The 18,452-nt window shown below is 45.7% G+C and overlaps 1 protein-coding gene across 1 annotated transcript in view; it reads right to left on the bottom strand.

Moving 5' to 3' along the window:
• EXTL3 (exostosin like glycosyltransferase 3) overlaps positions 1-18,126 on the bottom strand; it is a 208,971-nt gene extending 190,845 nt beyond the window's left edge. Inside the window, exon 1 of the mRNA XM_045009498.1 lies at positions 17,993-18,126. The gene's annotated coding sequence lies outside the window, so the exon portion shown is untranslated. The remainder of the gene's footprint in view (positions 1-17,992) is intronic.
• Positions 18,127-18,452: the final 326 nt, after the last annotated feature.

Raw genomic sequence — 18,452 nt, 5'->3', positions numbered from 1 at the left:
TTAGAAATCTCACATTGGTACCTTCTTTGCGTTTTGTCAAATCTGCTGTGAAAGTGTTCTTAAAACGAACAACACGTGCTGGGTCATCATCCGAGACTGCTATAACATGAAATATACGCAGAATGCGGGTAAAACAGAGCAGGAGACATACAATTCTCCCCACAAGGAGTAGAGTCACAAATTTAATTGATGCTTTCATGATGATGATGCTCGTTATAAAAATAATGCATGTCCTCTGGAATGGTGGCCGAAGCATGAAGGGGCAGACGAATGTTTAGCATATTTGGCATGTAAATACCTTGCAACGTCAGCTACAAAAGTGCCATGTGAATGCCTGTTCTCACTTTCAGGGGACATTGTAATAAGAAGCAGGCAGTAGTATCTCCCATCAATGTAAACAAACTTGTTTGTCTGAGCGATTGGCAGAATAAGAAGTAGGACTGAGTGGACTTGTAGGCTCTAAAATTTAACAGAGTTTTGTTTTTGAGTGCCATTTTGTAACCAAAAAAACCCCCCCAGATTTGTAAATTACACTTTCAGGATAAAGTGACTGCAGTACAGTGCTTTATGAGGTGAACTGAAAAGTACTATTTCCTTTGTTTATAATTTTTACAGTGCATATATTTGTAACAAAAACTAATAATATAAAGTGAGCATTGTGCACTTTGTATTCTGTGTTGTAACTGAAATCAATATTGAAAATGTAGAAAGACATCCAAAAATATTTAATAAATTTCAATTGGTATTCTATTGTTAAGTGTGATTAATCACTATTAATTTTTTAATCACGATTAATTTATTTTTAGTGAATCACGAGTTACCTGCGATTAACTGACAGCCCTAAAAAAAAAAAGAAAAAAAAAGAAGAAGATGTTTCACTGAATGTAACTGGGAGCAAAATATGTACCGAGATTTGTACTAACTACATAAAAGACCACCACCACCCAGGCTGTGGGGCCCCTTGACAAACTCTTAGAAAGATCACTCATCCCAACAGACTCAACAGAATGAGGAAGTGAAGTCTTTGTAGGAGCACTATGAGCACCAAGACTTCCAAGCTGCTTTGTGAATTTAAGTGGTGGAGGTTTTTCTGGAGTTTAGCCGGAAATCCAGCATATCTCAGTAGTAGATGGATCTTTTAAAGTACAGCTATTCACATTGTAGGTGATGAGTTTCTAGTTGAGAGAGAGGACCCTCGGTGAAGGAGTACTGTGATAACTGGGGTTACTCATGGACTAAACTGCACATCAACATCTACTTTGACTGGGGGATCTAGAGTCTCTGCAGCCAGTGGAGAGTCTTCAGAATGACTGATGGTTGGTCCCCGCTGAATTTTCTGCCCATTTTTCTTATCAAAGGGAATGAAGTAAAGGCACATTCCTGAAAGATCATCCAGGGTACCAAGAAGACAGCCACGTTCCACACTTGTGGATTCAAAAAGAATTATTTGGGGGAAGTTCTCTAGCCTAGGTTATACAGGAAATCAGACTAGATGATAACAGCGACCTCAGAATCTGCAAACCTAAACCAGTGAAACCTGAGTCTGTCCTATTAGGCCTGGCTGAGAATGTTAACTTGGGGAAGGAGCCATCTGAAACATGTTCCTGAACAGCAGTTCTCAAACTTTAGCAACCCAAGGACACCCATTTTTATTTCAATTTTTGTGGATCCCCTCCCCCCACCCCGCTCAGCCCCAGGCCCCACTCTTCCTCTTCCCGCCCCCGTCCACCCCTGCCTCTCATCTTCCCTGCCTCTTTCTGTCCCTCCCCTGAGCGCACCTCCTCCCCCTCCCTCCTGCATGATGGGGAACAGCTGTTCTGCAGTGTGCGGGAGGCACTGGGAGGGAAGGGAAGGGGATGATCAGCAGGGCCGCTGGCCCCCCCAGACACGATTCAGCTCCATCCCCGTTCCTACCCCTCTCTCCCAGCACCTCCTGCATGCATCCTCCAACACTACTCTAAAAGGTTTTCCGAGTTCCCATTCTGCTACTAGCGCTTGGCCAGTTAGTCTTCCCTTGAAGATGTTCAGCTCTGACTGTGCTCTCTTATGTCTCTAGACATGACCGAAACCTCTGTCTTCAGAGCTCCTGCTTTCATTCTGCACTGGTCGTTCAAGAAAGCAGCCATGCCTTCTCTAGCGGTGTTCCAGTGGTCTCCAAGAAGAGGCTGTGTTTCTGATGATCTGCAGCCCCAGAAAGTTGATGCACGTGATGGGAGTAACGATGCGAGAGCCCCCACTCGGATACTCAGGTAATCTGATGAGTCCCGCGGTGCTGTGAACATTTCTGCCCCTTTTGTTTGTCTGAGAAGTTGTCCTGGAAAGCCTAAATGACGACTGGCTCCAGAAATAGCAAGCAGGCAGACTGGCTGGCAAAGACTGCGAAAGCCCAGTCGTCCTACTTGGAAAATTCCCCAGATGCTGACAAGAGGGGGAGGGATTACTAGGTCAGTGCTGCATGTGGGGCTAGGGAGCAGCAATAAGCAGCCCTCTAAAGTGCTCCTACAAGCAACAGCCAATGAGGAAGCACTTGGAGAGACTGTGGTTGCTAAATAAAAGCTCCAATTCCACTCAAAAAGCCTGGTGCAAAAAGACAAAAACCAGTAAGCCAAATTTTGGAGAGAGAGAGGGGAGGGAAAAGAATTCCCAACGGCCTGTAAGAAGCAGTTTTCAGAGAGGGCAAAGGAAAACTGCTGCAGAAACTAGCGTGGGGTTCACACTAGCAGTGCAACTAGTGAGCTCACCGTGAGCATATCTGATACAGAAACGGACTAAGGCAGCAGCAACAGAGACAAATGCAATTTTGTTATAATGTGCGGAGCATGTTTAACCTCCCTCCTGCACATCTCCAGCACATCACCCCAACAGTAGCCTGTGGGACCAGCCTGACTGTAACCCTGCATCCTGCACAGTCACCAAGGAATGGGATTTCGGAAGGCTTTGCTTAACTCTTAGAAGATGGCCACTAAGCATGCTCGGAAATGGTTTTTCAGCTTAACTCTTTGATTTGTAAGTAATTTGCCAAGCCAAGCCAAGGTGTAACTTCTCAGTAAGGGCTGTTCACCTACATAATATTTTTGAGTGAGGGCATGGGGAAAGGTATATTTTTTAATCACTCAAAAATACAAGATGAGAATTTTCCCTCAAACTTTCTGAAAATTCCCCTCTGAAATGAGACCAGGCATGAAAAGTTTCAGCACCCAGAAGAGAATGTTCTGGAGAGTTATGCATCTATCAAAGTCCCAATTTAAATGTAACTATAACTTTTGCTAACAGAAGAGCTATAATACAATATATATTGTTAGCAAAGTAATAGCCCACATATGCTTTTCTTTCTTCTTCTTTTTTTTTTTTTTGAATGCTTCAATTCTATTCTTTGTGAAGAATATTAGGAGCTGGGCTCTGGAAGGAAAGCCAAGCAAAGAATGGTAAGTAAACAGACTTGCACTTCAAGATTGCAATGACTCATTGCAAACAACAATTAGAAAGCAAAATCTGAAAGTAAAAATAATACACCTTGATTTTTTTTTTGTTAGTTGCAACTAGTGAGCAGAATCAGAACTCCACAGCTCACATTACTACCCAAATAATTTAGATCTGAGTACTTGGAACACATGGAATAGATAAATAGCAAGCATGGAAAAGTGTACAGTGTATTTGAAATTAACTGAACTCCCAAACTTCCCACTCGCCTCCCCGATGTGTATAAAGAGATGTCTGAATTTGCCACCTAAATTAAGAAACGTATTCCACGCAGTTCTCAAAACAGATCTAGTCTGCAATTAAACTTGGGATGGAATGAAGACATTCCTTTCCATTTATGGGAAATAATGGAGATTACTAATTTCATAGCTCATAACAGAAGAGCTCAAGTCACAGTGAAACGGTCTCAGAATACAGTCTTGCAATAAAACAAGTGAACAAGCCTCAGAAGATCTGTACCAATACCAGATACTTGAGACATCTTATTGTCAAATAGCAGAACAGTCTTCAAAATGGGTATTTTCTCCTTTTTGCGCTAACTCCAGTTCAGATTAATGGGAACTTTGCATGTCTAGCCACAGGAGTACAAACATCAGTTTTATACAGAAGCATGTGACTGCGGAACAGAATGACAGTGTCCTGCCCTTTGGTACCCTTCATAATTGTGTAGCATGACAAACCACTTTTATCCATTCTTTGTGAAAAGTCAGATGTACTGAGCTCCACAGTCGTGCTAAATTACCACTCTGTCACTGAAAGAAAACTGCCTTTAGAAGCACCACCACATACCTAAATAGGCGCTCCTTCTTGCTCCCATTGAGATTAACAGCAGCGCTGGGACTGACTTAAATGGGAGGACTGGAGCATGTCAACTCTTTCCGATGTTAAGATAAAGCTAATTTTTCCACTGTCAATTCATGAACTATGAAAGCCAAGTTATAATTATTTACAGAGGAAGAGGATGGTCCCGTGCTTAGGGAACTAACTAACCTGGGAGCTGCAAGTTCAAATTCCCTGCTCCACCATGGTCTTCCTATATCTCCAAGATAAAGGAAATGGGGGATATATCAGGGTATATAGTAGGGGTGGGCAATCTTTTTGGCCTGAGATATGGAAATTGTATGGTGGGCCATGAATTCTCATGAAATAAGGGGTTGGGGAGCAGAAGGGGTGAGGGCTCCAGCTGAGGGTGTGGGCTCGAGGGTGGGGACAGAAATGAGGAGTTCAGGGTACAGGAGGGGGCTCCGGGATGGGGTAGGGGTGCAGGTGGGGTGGTGAGGGCTCTGGCTGGAGGTGCAGGCTTGGGGGTCCAGGAGGGTGGGACCGAGGGGTTCGGAGGGCGGGAGAGGGATCAGGGCTGGGGCAAGCAGTTGGGGCACAAGAGGGAGTCAGGGTGCAGGCTCCGGGCAGTGCTTCCTTCAAGCAGTTCCCAGAAGCAGCGGCATGTCCCCCCTCTGGCTCCTACGCAGAGGCATGGCCAGGCAGCTCTGTGCACTGCCCCATCCGCAGGTGCTGCACTTGCAGCTCCTATTGGCCCCATTTGCTGGCCAATGGGAGCTGCGGGGGTGGCGTTTGGGGCAGGGGCAGCGTGTGGAGCCCCCTGGCTGCCCCTACGCATAGGAGCCAGAGGGAGGATGTGCCGCTGCTTCCGGGAGCCACATAGAGCAAGCCCCCGACCACGCTCCCCGGCAGAAGCTCAAGGACTGGATTAAAACATCTGAAGGGCCGGATGTGGCCCCCGGGCCATAGTTTTCCCACCCCAGTATATAGGTACAATACAGCAGTGGTCCCCAACCTTTTTGTGTGGCGGGCGCCGGACAACTAGCCGCCGAGGAGCGTGGGCGCCGGACAAGCAGCCGCCAAAATGCCGCCGAGAAGCAGCACCACCAAAATGCCACCCAGAAATCAGCAGCATTTCGGCGGCGGTGCTTCTTGATGTTGCCGCTTCTCGGTGGCATTTCGGTGGCTGCTTGTTCGGCGGCCAGTAGGCGGGTGCACATAGATGCCCTGGCGGGCGCCGCATTGGGGACCCCTGCCATAGAGGGATACGAAGCTCCCCCTCCACAAGGCATTGCCAAACAAAAATTCACAGACAATAAAGCCTTAACATAATAACCACCCTTACTTCAAAGCAGTTTTAGTAGAGGAAGTTCACTTTACTTCTGTCTATACAAACTGCATTAGCTATTGAATTTGTCCAATAGTTCCCACTTTTTACACCAGAGATGGGCACTTCCAGCAGTGACCAAAAGGATTTCTCTGTGTCCATGTGTGTATTATTTATCACAAGGTGTATATCAAGATAGAATATGATTCTGTTTTGACATATATCTTGTGTTTCCCACTCTGGATCAACAGGATTGTTTTGGGAAGGAAGTCAGAGCAGAATCACGCTCTGCATAATACAGGGGTTCTCAAACGGGGTCGGGACCCATCAGGGGGTCGCAAGGTTATTACATGGAGGGTCGCGAGCTGTCAGCCTCTACCTCAAACCCCGCTTTGCCTCCAGTATTTATAATGGTGTTAAATATAAAAATATATATGTTTTTAATTTATAAGGGGGGGTCGTACTCAGAGGCTTGCTATGTGAAAGGGGTCACCAGTAAAAAAGTTTCAGAGCAACAGGCATAATAATTTTGGAAGCTCTTTTGGGGCTCATATGCCTAAAAGTTGCTATATGAAATGCAAGCTCATGCTAACCAATTAAAAACAGTTATCATCCATCACAAAAATCTTTACTATATCATGGGGAAGGAAGAGTTAGACAACAGGATTAAAAACAGGACTTTCCTAATCAAGATCATCCATGAGGTAAGGTACTATTAATATCTAGAGGAGGGCTAAAGAGTTTGCTACTGTGCCTGAAGAGTGTAAAAGTTTGAGCCTTCAGTGAAAAGCTTTCAGCTACCCATCACCTCCAACTAGATTTCAACTCTAAATACAGCTGCCCCTTCCGAACACCTCCACCCAGGGACTTGGTACTGTTGCTCACTGCCACTAATTAAAAATATAGAGCCAAGAGACCTTAGACACAAGTACCGGTAATAAGCACCCAAGTGCAACAGAGGAAACAATTAGAGTGCTCAGTTTCTCTGAAATTTTGTGTGTGTGTAATAACTTGAAAATTATTAGAAATAATATACATGTAAACTTAGCATGTCATCCAAGGATCTGAAAGCACTTTACAAACATTGACTAATCTCCAAGCTCTCCTGTAAGGTAAAAAGAACAGGGGTACTTAGAGAAGAGTACCTTAGAGACTAACAAATTTATTTGAGCATAAGCTTTCATGGGCTAAAACCCCACTTCATCGGATGCATGCAGTGGAAAATACAGTAGGAAGATATATATATAGATATATATAGATATATATAGATAGATAGATAGATAGATAGATAGATACACACATACACACACAGAGAAAACATGAAACAGTGGGTGTTACCATACACACTATAACGAGAGTGATCTGTTAAGGTTAGCTACTACCAGCAGGAGAGAAAAAATACTTTTTGTAGTGGTAATCAAAATGGCCCATTTCCAGCAGTTGACAAGAAGGTGTGAGGAGTAGTAGGGGGAAAAATAAACATGGGGAAATAGTTTTACTTTGTGTAATGACCCATCCACTCCCAGTCTTTATTCAAGCCTAATTTAATGGTGTCCTGTTTGCAAATTAATTCCAATTCAGCAGTCTCTCATTTAAGTCTGTTTTGACAATTTTTTTTGTTGTAATATTGAGACTTTTAGGTCTGTAATCGAGTGACCAGGAAGATTGAAGTGTTCCCCAACTGGTTTTTGAATGTTATAATTCTTGACATCTGATTTGGCATGATACCCTCTTTACACATTCGTCAGAAGCAGAATTTTCAGACAACTTGCCAAAGGTTACACAGAATGCCAGTGACAGACTGAAATCATATCGGAGCATGTCAAATCCTAGTGCCAACCTTAACCACTAGACAACATTCCTACACACTGTCCCCTAGTTTGTTCCTCATCATCCATTTTATTACATCACTGGTCCTATTTGATAAACTACGATTTCTTTTCTGCATCACCTGGCAGACCATTCTTATTTTCTTCCACATTTTTTGTTGTTTCTTGATGAACTGTTGAGAACTATTGGGAGAAGGTTTATGAAAAGCCAATTGTCAGCTACCCCAGTAATTATTTCCACTGGAAAGTTGCCATTCTCTCTGGCTGGTTTTCCGATAGCTGGATCGTCCTCAATCCCTGCGTTAAGATTCAGATACACAAATTGTGAGGGGGAGATGCATTTACAAGCTCCCAAGGCTTGCCAGAAGAGGTGCCTATGGAAAGAAATAACTACTTGTCCTAAATAATAGATGGCTTTTTTCATGGTTGCACAGGGGACCACTATCTTCATTAATATTGGAAAATAATGATGGCCCAGTTCACTACAGCACATTACTGCATTCTGGGAGTCAGTCTTCCCAGTCAATTGGCTCCCTCTACTGCACTGCACCATGCTGCTGGCCACCCTACTCCTCAAAGTGGGAACCATGAACAAATCCAGTGTTCAAACCGGTGTTACATTTTTTGAAGAAACTGGCAAGAGTACGTTCTTACCTGTCAATTACCTCTAGATCAGCCTAGAGAGAGTGGTAAGCGCCTACTGTCGTAGTTCAAGACAACTGCACAAGTATTACCCCTCCGTAGTCCCACTCCAGGCTTCTCAATCATCCCCTCTCCTGGGTAGAGAGACACGTCTCTCCTTCCTGTCCTGACCAGGGTTTTTCCAAGCGACACAGTTCCCTGCTTATGCTCTGACACCAACCAGGCCGGTGTCTGCACTTTGCATTCTCTTTGAAGGCTATACACAGCTGTAATTACCGGCAGTTATAAGTTACCACATAGCTCTTTATAAGCAAGCACATTTATTCTTAAGGCCAAAGCATTACAGAGAAAACATATTAACAGTGATAAAAGAACCTACACACACACTAGTAAGCGTACCAGAGATCATCCCAACTCCAACAAGGACTCCAACAGGAGTCAGGGTTTTTCTGTGGTTATAAATTCGTAATAGCCACAGATCATAACTAGCACGCCAAGTCTTTCCTTTATTACATGTTCTGCCTTTGATCTTCAGATTACCCAAACAGATAATCAGCAGACAATGGTCCCCTCCTCAGAGTGTAGCTTCAAAAGGCTGGGGTTTTGCATAACCAGAGGTGGGGAATTTACAGTCACCTCCTCCCATACATTCCTCAGGAAATCGACTTTACACATATTGTCCCAAAAGACCATTCTTGTCTGCAACATTGTTCAGTACAGTCCTTTCATCACCCAGGCTCACAATAATACATAACCTTTGCATTTAATACAATGGACTCCAAAGATACTTTAACACGATTTTCCAAGAATGCTGCAGGAAATTGCCATGCCTGTCACACCTACTTTCAGCAGATGGACAGGAAAACATCAGCGCTTTGACATCAACAGCTCTTTATATGCTTTAAGGAGGGCTCTTAGCTCTCAAGTGCCATCAGTTTACTGGCTGTCTTAGGGTATGGCTACACTTACGGTTTGCAGCGCTGGTCATCCAGCTGTGCAGGGCCAGCGCTGGTGTGTGGCCACACTCACAGCTACCAGTGCTGGTGTGTGGCCACATTTGCAGTATTTGCAGCGCTGTTGGGAGTGATGCATTATGGGCAGCTATCCCAGCATTCAAGTGGCCGCAACGTGCTTTTCAAAAGAGGGGGGTGGAGTGGGGTCTAGTGCGACAGGGAGCGGGGGGAAAGAGAGAGGGGATTTTTGGAGCCAACACTGTGTGTTTAGCTTCCTGCATTGAAAAATCAGAACATGTTTCCGACCCCTTAGTCTTAACTCTTAATTGCAAACAGCCTGCAGCCAACACGACTCCCCGCTGTTTCACTCCCTCCCTGCCTGCCTCTCATTTGATTGTTTACAGCCAGGTACAGATGATCACAGCAAACAGGAGCTCTGTTTGTTTTTTAGATAAGCAACGGAGCTCCGGTTCATAACAAAACAAAGAGAGGCTGCATAACAAAACAAAGAGAGTAATTTATAAAAGCATTCTGGGATACATCCTTATACCCTGGAGGCCAATCACAGCGCTGGTGTGTGGCCACACTTGATGACCAGCGCTGCAGCACCAGCGCTGGAATCCTTATTCCCCATGCTGAGTGAGGTGTACGGCCAGCGCTGCAGCCAGGGAGTTGCAGCGCTGGAAGTGCCCTGCAGGTGTGGCCACTTACTAATTGCAGCGCTGGTGGAGGCTTTCCAGCACTGCAACTCGCCAGTGTAGCCATACCCTTAGTAGTTTTAGGCTATAAGGTTTGTTTTCTTGTGTTAGCTAACATTTTCCAGAGTTCACCTGCTAGTCAGCACTTTCCACTCCACTCCCTCTTAGTGCATACTGCACTCAACAGGTAAGACAGCAGAGATGCCCAACATCAGCTCCCACCAAATAAGTACAGATAGTAATTAAATACCCACATGCAATAGCTCTGCAATTCTACCAGGCCCAAAGGTCACTCCCCACCCCATCCCACAGTTGCAAGGTCAACAAAAGAGAGAAGGGTAAAAAGGGGCTGCTGGACTCAAAGTGAGTGGAGCATCCAGCCTGGCTGGGCTCAAGGCCGCATGGTCTTTGATCCTCATTCTCCCAGGGAGGGGAGAGGGCCTGGGAGACCCAGCCAGCTCTGTGAAAGGGTGAGTAAAGGCAAGGCCGTATCATACCATGTCCTCTGGCGGGACAGTAAAGAAATTGGGGGGAGTAAAAGATCTGGGGGTGCTGATGTTTGGGCTGTGGGCTGCCCCATGGGTGTGCTCTGTGGTGATGGGGGTGCCCCACAACTGGGCTTTGTAAAGAGGGGAGTGCCCCACACCTGGGCTCTGTAGGGAAGGAGGATGCTTTGGTCTGGGCTGGGGAGTGCCCCACAGCTGGGCTCTGGGGGGGATGGGAGTACAGGTGTCTGGGCTCTGGGGGGCCCACACAGCCCCCTCCAGTACCCCCCAACTGAAACTGGGTTGTTGTAGGGGTGCCTTGAACTCTCCCTCTCCTGGGGGAATCTTTTTTGCTGCTGTCTGTATTGCTGACATACTTGTCGACAGGTATTTTGAAATCCATTACCAAAATAATTGAAACTGGAGTGAGTATATTGTGTTATTTTGACAAGTAAAATATGCAGAATTTTAAAATACTGCGCTCAGATTTTTTGCCACAGATTTCCCCCAGGAGTAATATACACCAACAGCATCTCTTATGCTCTGTTTCATTCCATCGATTGTACTTCCGACGCATGGGTGTGTGTCTTCCAGTTCATAACTGGGGCATATGAATGAGAAAGTGTGATGGAAGCTACAGTTGCCATTACTCACACTGTTTTTATTCTGCACTGAAACAGAGGGCTCCAGTCCGCAAAGCACAATAGCAAACCTGTATCTTTCACCAATCTGACTGTGACTTGTGGATGCTTAACACGTCTCAAAATCAGGCCCAGGTCTCGCAAATTGGGCACCCAAGTTTAGAGCGCACTTTTGGACATTTTTGATTAATAGATGATGATTTTATTGGCATATGTTTGAGAAGAACACAACTTCCAAATGGCATAAATTAACTGACAGAGCACACAGACAGGCAAATACACAATGAGAAGAGAGTCTGTCCTACAGTATCAGGTCAGAGCAAGCACATGAGGGGCTTGTCTACACTACTTGCCAGATCGGTGGGAAGCGATCGATCCAGCGGGGGGTCGATTTATCGCATCTCATATAGACATGATAAATCGACCGCTGAGTGCTCTCCCGTCAACTCTGGTACTCCACCAGAGTGAGGAGCACAAGCGGAGTCAATGGGAGAGTGTCAGCTGTCTACTTACCACAGTGAAGACACCGCGGTAAGTAGATCTAAGAACATCGACTTCAGCTATGCTATTCACATAGCTGAAGTTGCGCATCTTAGATCTATCCTGCGCGGTAGCCCAAGGAAACAAAACAATACATGCATTGAAATGAACTGCAGGCTACCTGTACTGCTAGCACATCCAAGTCCAAAACCACCAGGAAGGATTCCGGGGACATATGTGAAACAGACAGTTTAGAATAAAAACTCTCTACTTTTTATGAAATATAATTGTTCCATGGAAGACCAAAGGGCCACAACTGACTAGCAATGCTGCTTTCTTGACAGTTATAAGTAGCAAGGAAACACTGTATTTCACTCAGCTTTAACCAATAAGAGAGAGAGGTCAATTTCACTTTGTGGACTCATTGATCATGTCAATACAACTCTGAGAATTGGGATTGCGGGTTATCTACAGTTAGCTGCAAAAGCCAGCAGAGGGAGCACAACACATTCTATGTAGGTGTTGCATAAATACTGGATATTTTAAACTTCCTTCTCAAATAAGTGTTGGATTTTAAAAAATTGAAATATTGGAATTTATAGGACATTCCCCACAAAATTACAGCAATTTGAAAGCAAGTCAAATATTAGGCTTAAACTACTCAATATCCCTTCAACATTTTTAGCGGTAAGGTTACTAAACCTCTCTGGCTGGTAACAGACTTCAATTAACTAATAGCAATGATTTATCAAAAATGGGATTTCAATTTGCACATCACAACTGGCACTGTGTCTGCTGTGAAATAACATCTATTTACCTGGTCAGCCAGCACTCAGCGCTTTTTATGCCTACACAGACTGGGGACTGATTATCTGTAAGTAGCAGAGCTGTACGTGGTGCTGCTTTTATTCATCCTAACAAACCCCAGAACTCAATGGCTTTGCACCTGTTCTCCAGACATCTGACTCATTGGTGTGACAAGCAGCAGCATGAAGCTGAGCTGCAAAAGCCAAACTCAATCATAGCAACCACCAAGAAACAGCACTATAAAATCACAACAAAACCCTTTGTGCTCTTCAACATTTAGAAAGGCCTTCATGTGTGCATGCATGTATGTTGCTTTCCCACTGAAATAAGCAAGTGTAAAATATACCTAGAAGGCAAATTACATGCAGCTGGCCTACAATTCATTTACATCACAGTAGCATCCAAAGACTCCAATCAGGATCAGCACCCCATCCTTTAAGGATCTGTCCAAACACATCTATTAGAATTCTTTGAGGGGTCAACAAGCATGTGGACAAGGGTGATCCAGTGGATACAGTGTACTTAGATTTTCAGAAAGCCTTTGGCAAGGTCCCTTACCAGGCTCTTAAGCAAAGTAAGCTGTTATGGGATAAGAAGGAAGGTTCTCTACTGTATCAGTTACTGGTTAAAAGATAGGAAACAAAGGGTAGGAATAAATGGTCAGTTTTCAGAATGGAGAGAGGTAAATACTGGTGTCGCCCAGGGGTCAGTACTGAGACCAGTCCTATTCAACATATTCATAAATAATCTGGAAAAAAGGATGAAAAGTGAGGTGGCAAATTTTGCAGATGATACAAAACCATTCATACTAGTTAAGTCCAAAGCAGACTGCAAAGAGTTACAAAGGGATCTCACAAAACTGGGTGAGGGGGCAACAAAATGGCAGATGAAATTCAAATGTTAATAGATGCAAAGTAATGCACTATCCCAACTATACATATAAAATGATGGGGTCTAAATTAGTTGTTACCACTCAAGAAAGAGATCATAAGAACATAAGAACGGCTGTACTGGGTCAGACGGAAGGTCCATCTAGCCCAGTATCCTGTCTACCGACAGTGGCCATTGCCAGGTGCCCCAGAGGAAGTGGACCTAACAGGCAATGATCAAGTGATCTTGGGGTCATTGTGGATAGCTCTCTGAAAACATCCACTCAATGTGCAGCAGCAGTCAAAAAAGCAAACAATGTTGGGAATCATTAGGAAAGGGATAGATAATAAGACAGAAAATATCATATTGCCTCTATATAAATCCATGGTATGCCCACATCTTGAATATACCATGCAGATCTGGTCCCCCCATCTCAAAAAAAAAATACTGGACTTGGAAAAGGTTCAGAAAAGGGCAACAAAAATGATTAGGGGTATGGAACTGCTTCCATATGAGGAAAGAGTAATAAGACTGAGACTTTTCAGCTTGGAAAAAGAGATGACTAAGGGGGGAGATGATAAGAGGTCTATAAAATCATGGCTGATGTGAAGAAAAGTAAGTGTTATTTACGCCTTCTCATAACACAAAAACTAGGAATCACCAAATGAAATTAATAGGCAGCAGGTTTAAAACAAGCAAAAGGCAGTATTTCTTCACATAACGCACAGTCAGCCTGTGGAACTCTTTGCCAGAGGATGTTGTGAAGGCCAAGACTATAACAAGGTCCACCAATGGCTATTACCGAGCCATTGGATAGGTCCACCAATGGCTATTAGCCAGGATGGGCAGGGATGGTGTCCCTAGCCTCTGTTTGCCAGAAACTGGGAATGGGCAATAGGGGAAGGATCACTTGATGATTGTCTGTTCTGTTCATTCCCTCTGAAGCACCTGGCATTGGCCACTGCCAGAAGACAATACACTGGGCTAGATGGACCTTTGGTCTGACCCAATATGGTCTTTCCTATGTTCTTATTGGAAAAAAGACAGTCCCTGCCCCAAACAGGTTACAATCTAAACAGGCATAGGAAGGATCAAAGTTGAGGGACCGACACATAGATAAAAAAACAAACTATCACATTGATAATTGGCACTTGTTTGTTAGTTACATGTTTTGTTTGTTAACTGGGGGCAGCGGTAGGGAAAAGGGGAATGGCATGAGCACACTGAGTTACTAAGAGTAAGGGACTGCAGAAAGATGGTGGTGGACATCAAGAACAAGCAGACAGGGCTCAAACACAACAACGATATCCATGGTATAAGAATCTGCATAGAATAGAATGAGACTGGCAGCACTGAGCATCTGGGAAAGGGACAAACAGCCAATCAGCAAAGAGTAAAAGACTCAAACTTGTGAAATGCAGAGTCCGATGATATCACTGGTTCTAAGCCTGAAAGGGTCAGGTCGGGGTGGGAGGTAGCATGGTCTCTGAACTACATTTCCACCCACCCTGCTGTTGCCCCTACAGTTTGCCAAGCAAAGGCCTCCTTGCCCAACATACAATTCATTGTCTTCAGTGTCCTGGAGAGCCATACTTAAAAGAATCCTAGCAATAGCAAACACTCCCCTTCCCCACCCCATTTCAGTAGCTCAAAAACTCCCATTCCATTTTATTTTTTGTTGTGAGAATGAGCCCTGTGGGTCAAGACAACTGAACAGATCATTCTGTTTTCTTTAGCTTGTGCATTTGGTTCTTCCACTCTACCTCTATGACACAGATTCCCACATGCAAAACATCAAATTGTTAACATTCTCCCTCTCCCAACGTTAGGCTGCTTCAGAAAATTATTTTGAACATCTCTTTTGGAATGAGATATTGAGAAGTTCAAATCAAGGATCGTCTTGCACAATAGTTCAGCTGCCAGAAGAATTTGGCTGCTCTCTGCTGAACTCAAGGCAGTCAATTACCCCAGTTCCAGGCTCTCTAACACTGAGCCGAACTGATGTAAACTCTAGCTGTTGGCGTGAAGAACGGAAGAGGAGAGACACAGCAGAGCCTTAACTGAATACTGATAAAGCCGCATGTAGTGATGGGACTGTCAAACTCTGTATCAGTGTTAAAAAAAAAAAAAAAAGAAGGATTTAATACCAAGATAAATGAACCACTACTCCCACTCACAAATACTTTCTAAATACAACATCCCACATTTTTGTGCCTTTGCACATCACAATAGTTAAGAATACCCAACAAGGAATACAGCCTATGATTATTCATTATTGGGTAAACACTGACAGTGTATAGAAACCACGGCCCCTGCCCTGAGCACCTGACAGTCTTAAAGAGACTTGCAACACAAATCCACAAACCAATCAAAATATATTGGTGATGATTCTGTCTCAGGCCCCAGTCCTGTAAATGCTTACACAAACACCCTTTTTCATGTGTGTGTACAGGTTTGCAAGATCAGATCCTTAAAACAGATTTTTTTTTAAATGGGAGAGCAACAGCAATGCAGGATAACAAGTTATTTAGATCTCTTTATATATAGACACACAGTTTCTAGATTTACCCAAAAAGGAAATTTTAGAGCGGAGATACTTACTGAGATATGTAAGTACCTACTGTACCAGACAGTGTTTAAAAAGAATCAGAGGGCACTAACCAGGCCTTTGAATTTTAGCATACACAAAAACAAGACACTTTTTGTTGTTATTGTTTCTAATCATAATTTTAGAGAAAAAAGCAGTTCTGGATGGTATGGTTTTGCTCCTCAGCTGTTTGGCCTGGTCTCGGTGTTCCATGATGACATACCTTGGCTAGCAGTTCTCCCAATAGTACCAATTTCCCCAACCGAGACCTTGAGGAAGTAGCCAGTTTCCAACCCCTACTATTCAACTACGCAGGCATCTGAGTTGCCATGGTTGGTTAGAACCAGAGTAACTAGCCAGCAGCAACGCACGAGCACTGCACTGGTAAAATTCACGGATTAAGTCAAGACTACTGGTGGTATTATGTTATAATATGAAGTATGCAATCTCCTAAAGCCCTTGTATAAGGACGATTAGGGGGATGGACAAATTAACCTATGAAGAGAAACTGAAAAGATTAGGATTACGTACTTTAGACAGGAGATGTGCGATAGGATATGCTAAAAAGCATATAAAATAACAAACGGTCTAGAGAAAGTAGATCAGGAGCTTTTGTGCTTCCAGACTCATAACACAAGAACAAGGGGACATTCAATACCAATAAAAGGAAACACAGTCTAATAACCTGTTATGAAAAAGTAAAACTTACTGAAACAGGAAGTAGACAAGAAATAATTTAGCAACTTTCGGCGAGAGATTGGACAATTAGATGGATAACAGGAATATGACTATCCAGAGTTATAAATGTTATTGCTAACAAAAACTCTGGAAGGAATATTAAACTTCATGTTTTAGATCTTAAACCAATCTCTATTAGAGATCAGGATATAACCTAATGCTGGGAGTAGATTATCCCACATATACCCACTGCCACTGGAGGTTAACAATGCCTTCCTCTGCAACAGCTGGCACTGGCCTCCGTCAGACAGGATATTGCACTACATAGATCTCATGTCTGAACTAGTCTGGCAATACCTATGTTCCTATCTTCTTATAGGCACATTTTTTAATTTAAAAATAAATCTATAAAAGTACAGGGAGATGCCTAAGACTACCAGTCACAAAAGCTGGATGCACTAGTTGAAGGATCAAAGGCTAGGAACCTGAGTGCCATCCAGCAGAAACCAGTGCACTGCATAACTGAGTTCAGCACCCAGGGAGATGATCTACTTGGAGACATAAAATACAGAAGGCCTGAAGCGCATCACAGTCCTGGTCCAACCACCACCTCAACCCCAGACCCATCAGAACCCCGAGCGCTGGCAGAGCCCCCAACCCTTCCACAGCAGGACTCGCCAACTAATTCTGATGCAGGACCCCCATCCCTATTGAATTCCCCATGCCCAGTACTGCCTCTCCTTCAATATACGAAGGTCCTTGGTACTAGTACAGCTCCTACCCATGAGGGCCTGAACCGCTCCCCCACCGCCACACACATACACATGCCCCCCCCCGGTCAGTGGTTACTGACCCTGATCCACACACACGCACACCAATACACATCCACGTCCATCAGGCTCCCTAAACCTGATCACCCACCCACCACCAACATGCACCCACCCCATCAGGGTCCATGACTCCCTTCCCCCCCATACACACACACACCTTCAAGGTTCCCAACCCCCCTACTCCTACCCCATCAGGGTCCATGACCCCCTTCCCCCACATATGCACACACACCTTCAAAGTCCCCGACCCCCCCACACACCCTCTTCAGGGTCCCTGACCCCTTTCCCCTGCCCCCCCCTTCAAGGTCCCCGACCCCCCCCCACACACCCTTCAGGGTCCCTGACCCCCCTACCCCATCAGGGTCCCTGACCCCCTCCCCCTGCCCCCCCTTCAAGGTCCCCGACCCCCCCCACACCCTTCAGGGTCCCTGACCCCCCTACCCCATCAGGGTCCCTGACCCCCTCCCCCTCCACTCGCCCCCCCCTTCAGGGTCCCTGACCCCCTCCCCCCACACACAACTCCACACATGCCCTTCCCTGTAAGGGTCCCTGACTCCAATACATACACGCCCCACACGTGGCCCTCCCCCATCAGGGTCTTTCACACGCCCCCACATCAGAGCCCCCGGCCCTGAGCCCCGGTGCACTCCCGCTCAGAGTCCTTGCCCCTGTGCGCCCCCCCCCCAAACCCCAGCGGGGCCCCGGTGCTGCCCCGCCCCGAACGACGCCCCCACCCCCAGGACTGTACCACTCGGCGGCGGCGGACAAGCCACCGCCAAGCTGCCCCCCCATTGGCCCCCCAGACTCCCCCCATCCCCATCTGCTCCTATCCGAGGCTAACAGGACGGAGTCGCTTTTCACCCCATGCCTCCCCGCTCCCCGGTATATGGTACGATCCTTCCTACCTCCCTCCTGCACCTTCTCAGCCCTCCTCAGGGAGGCGCCGTCCCGGGCTTCACCCCGCCGCCGTCCTCGGGCGGGGGGAGGGGGGGGAGCCGCAGCTGCTGGGTGCCGCCTTCTTCTCCTCCGTCCGTTCGATCCTGCTCCCCCCCCTCCGGTCCAGGCGCAGTTGGTTTGTTCCAAGAAGCCGGCCGGTCTCCTCCTCCTCCTCCTCCCCCAAACCGCAGGATCACACACGTCTTCGGCCATTTCCGATCGAGGAGCGGAAATTACCGAAGCGTGGACGGAAATTCACGACACTAGCCGAGGCCGTACGGAAGTAGCCGAAGCTTGGACGGAAAATACCGAAGGCGTAGCCGGGGGGGGGGAACACCCGGAGGAGGACGCCCGCCTACTCCGGAAACTGACGAAAATTGTCGAAGTTCTGAAACGTTCCTCAGCCCCTTGTGGAAGGGGAGGGATGGG

The sequence above is a fragment of the Mauremys mutica genome, chromosome 3 (assembly GCF_020497125.1).
Source record: "Mauremys mutica isolate MM-2020 ecotype Southern chromosome 3, ASM2049712v1, whole genome shotgun sequence".
NCBI classification, from domain to species: domain Eukaryota; kingdom Metazoa; phylum Chordata; order Testudines; family Geoemydidae; genus Mauremys; species Mauremys mutica.
Note: the sequence above shows the minus strand (reverse complement) of the source record. Positions and strands in the feature narration are given on the sequence as shown.